Below are 4333 nucleotides of genomic sequence, written 5' to 3'. Positions count from 1 at the left end.
ACCTCTCCGTTCTCTCGCAAGTTGCCTTCCGCCTCAGCCAACAGGACATCGAGTTGAAACCGCAGGCTGTTGCGTCGTCTAAGCTGTCGTTCCATTCTGTCGCACGCAGTCGGGGAATCTCGCCGAGGTCGCAGGCGCCGCGTCTTCTTAGCTCTCGCGGCTCCGTGCGTCGATGATGTCAGCGGTGTCTAAAGGTCCCGGGTTTTCGGCACCATGTGTTGGACCTCTAAGCCTTCCAACTTCGGCGCGGTTAACATCGAGCCAAAAACACGTCTTGCAAGATGAACCGCTTTAATGGAACTAGAAAAAAAAGAAAAGAAGAGGGCGAGCCAGCGCTGCCACGTGAGCACGCGTCAGCTCGTGAGGAGCATCCATCATGATGATGTTTGGTCATCTGTAGACGAATGACGAAGAAAAGGAAGTCACAACACCGACCATGGCTGCTGTTTCTAATGGCAGTGAAATGCAGAGACACACATGCACTTTGATTTACGTGCATGTTAAAAATTCAAGGTAGCCGAAATTAATTTGCACATTACCACTACAGTGTGCTTTACATTAATGTCAAGGTTTCATATATTAAATGCAAAATTTAAATAATTCTGAATCCTCAAGTGCAAGGAATTGCTGAATGATGCACTGCTCAACAATTAAACTGTAGCTGTGCAGATTCTCACCATACAATTCAAACTGTTCCAGATATCGCATAGCATACTGTTTGTTGACGTTCACTTTGAACAGCAGGACACAGTCACTTGTAGTCGCTGTCTACTTGTTGGCCTTGTGCGTTTTGTCCGAGATACACCGTACAATTAGATGACAGTGGGACACCTGATCCCGTGATACTGCTGGAACATAGAAAAATACACATGATTGTTACAACCGTGCTATGTGTAAAACTGGACAGCTGATATGTGCTAGAAACTCCAGCTCTCGTATTTCTAGAAGCCGACGACAAGTATGAAGAAATGCTAAAAACAAAAAAAAAGGTCTGAACATAGAGCCACCAACAATGAAGTCTTTGAAAAAATATTTTATGATATAAATATATAACTATGATGTTCATTTTGAAGGCAACAAACTTCTGCCTAATAGGGAGACATAAGCCAATAAAGTATCTTCTATTTCGACTTTACACTAGGTGCAAGAAGCCGACCACAAATGAGTTCACTATGCTACACTCTAAGAAAAAATGAAGTATTTGGGGAGCATTGCCACCCCACAACTACAATCGTCATCCATTTTCAAGTACTTTCCCCGCGTTACCACCACGGTTTCGGCACTTCCCGGTCACGAATGACGCGCGTTATTAGAGTAACAGCATTCTTGATAGGAAAGTGCCAAGAGCCAGGTTTTCAAAAAAGAAAACCCGAGCAAGCAAGATTACGTTATTGTTGTGTGGCAGAAATACTAAAAAACTACTCGATTTTTTCTTAGAGTGTACTCATGTATTGCTATGTTACAAGGACAATAGCTATTGTTCATCACTTTACGTTATCTAACATAGCCACCTCATCATACAGTGTGCAGGAACAATTTTGAAGACTAGAAAACACAAAGCATTTGCGGATTATGTGTGTTTTTGTTTCTCAAAGCCGTTTTTCCTACCAAAAGTACACTTTGAAAAAAAATGCACTTGATTAGGAGAAACGCTTGTGAGCAACAAACACACTCATAATCCAAAATGCATGTTAATAGGCTCGTATGGTTTCCACAAACACTCAGCATCATTACCATTGCTGTCAATGCCATGCCGGACGGATATGCTGTGTCCTGCTCAGAACACCAAAGGCGCACTGTATGACTTGTCTTGCATGGGTGGGCTCTGCACTGCACTGCTGCTCAGCTGGGCCAGCCACGGACAGGAGGGTGAGCAGCCATGGCTCTCAGGCACAGCGAGAGTCACCTTCAGAGATCAAGAAGCGTGTATTCAGGATTTGTAGAAATAACCGCGCCACTATGCAATTGTGCTGAGAACATGTACGAAGGAAATGCAACATATGCAACAACATTGATAGAAGATGAGCTACGACCGGTAAAATGCGCATTTACTGCTCCTGTGCTGCCTGAGCACTTTCTCCCTGCATGTTGCGAACAGCCAGGCGATTTTCCCCCGCTTGCTATTTCCATACAGAGCACTTCATACAGTGAGTGAGTCACAAGCACAAGAACTCAATAAGCAATAAAGGTATTTGTGCTATTTTAAAAGCACAACTTTCCAGTCTCACATGTATGAAGTAAAATTCATAAGCTGCAGACTTTACACTTTCGACATTGTCAATTTTATCATAGTTTGCTTCTTCTTAAGTGTCCACTTAGCATTGATGTGTGAAAATAATACAAGCATCCACTGTTGATAACAATGTTTGGGTTGTGAAGGTGTGTACGTTAACCGGTGTTTACTGTACCATCTGTACTTAAAAAAACTAACCTAGCAACCAGCCATTAGGCAGCTTTCTGCCCTTGAAGCTCCCAGGAAGAGCACAGTGCATCCACATGAGGCTGCCATGCGTGCTTCCAGGCCCCTTCGAGGTCGGCTGGATGATGACACCCCTACCGTTGCAAAAGACATTTAGGAAGCGCAAGTCCTTTCTATTTCTGTACAGGTGCTCCAAGTCAAGGTGGCTTGATTTGCCAGTGCTTGCAATCGATGGATTCCAGGACCTTACGAAAGTCTGCGATCTGTGAAGAGGCCAAACAGGATATATTCAAAAAACCATCATTGAAAGCGCTCTTAATACATATTTGGCAGTACACAAAAACTATCACTTAGTCAAAGCTGTCAAAATATGCTATATTCAATTTGCAACAAAATGAAGCCCCATGTAAGTTTTACATACTGTAAGATATATATGTCCTGGTAAAGTATAGTGCTGCCACAGCAGTAATCTTCTATACAAGTAATTTTGCAATATAAAGGGAATTCCTGAAGAAGTGCCACATGGCTCGTGGAAAATAAATTCGCATCAAATATTTTTCTCTCAACTGTCAAGCGTGGCAAACAGACAGGCTCCTCTTAATAACCAGATAATAACCTGCTTAACCCAAATCATAAACACTGCTGGTGTACTTGCTCATATTCCAATATATGTATATTGGCCATATATACGTATATACAAAGCGGTAGTAGTACATTTTTCGTACTGGAACTTAACATGGGGTGACATTACATCTGCTGGGATGAAAAACTTACAAACGTACGTTTTAGCGCTACACGAATAACAACGAAATTAGATGCGCAAGTTCAACTCACCGATGGCACAACGATATTAGCAGCCGTCAGCGTCATCGGAAATCGAATGTGCTCTGCAGCCACAGGCAAAAGACCTCTGTGGACTGGAAGCTGCCGTTGACGTAGAAATGCAAGGCTAGCAAGACGTGTACCCACTGGTATAGCGTGAGAAATCGCCGTAGGCCGCTGTAGTCAAGGCTCCAGTGCCGTGCAAAACGACAGGACAGATGGACTAGAAAACCTGTAGTTAGCAGGTGCTGGTCTACGACTTCATCCAAGGCAAGGCACCAGTGAGAAGTGTGTTCTGTCCGGAGCGAAGCGTGACGTCCACGTGCTTTCGCTGCCAGGTACAAGTCCAAGTTTTTTCACCGGAGAACAATCAAGGCGTACTGCCAAAGCAGCCACATTTACCGCAGAATGTTTCGGCGTGCGACTTCGGTTCGTCACGTTATGATGTTCGGATTACGGTTATCAGAAGAAGGAGAAGCAACGAGTTTAAACAGAAAACGCCGAGCCCAGCGCCAAATCCTTAAAGCCCTCATAAAGCACCATCGCAACTTCGTAGGGCGAAGCATCGTGTATCAACGCTTTTAATATTCTGTCACACGGGCACGAGCCTCTTCACAAGTCTTGGAAATGTCAACACCGCACCACTGTTCACAACGCACATCGTTTCACTCCCGAACACTGCATTTGCTTGGACTGCTCACAAGAAAATAGAAGCGCACGGCTAACCAGCGGCGAAGCAAGAACCAAATACAGAGCGTAGATCATGCTTTACCGTGCGAGCACGGAATCACTCAGGTAACGTGCCAACTGCCGTCAATTCGAAATGCCGCACTGCACCTTACTGAGATACTAGAAAGCGAAGCAAACTAACTGTTACTGACACTCAAACACGCACTGCAGGCTCCTCGAATGCTAGTAACACGTCGGTACACAGGCGCCGATACCCGCTTCATAAACACACCGAGGCACAGGCTTCGCTACGCTTCACCGCGCACCAGAGACACTGCCGTCGGTTCTTCACACGGCTTGCGCGCCACCCGAAAAGCAGCAGTATTCACAGCACATCCAGTCGAAACGCTGAAGGAACCCAAG

Source organism: Rhipicephalus sanguineus, chromosome 2 (genome assembly GCF_013339695.2).
Source record: "Rhipicephalus sanguineus isolate Rsan-2018 chromosome 2, BIME_Rsan_1.4, whole genome shotgun sequence".
Classification (NCBI taxonomy): domain Eukaryota; kingdom Metazoa; phylum Arthropoda; class Arachnida; order Ixodida; family Ixodidae; genus Rhipicephalus; species Rhipicephalus sanguineus.
Note: the sequence above shows the minus strand (reverse complement) of the source record.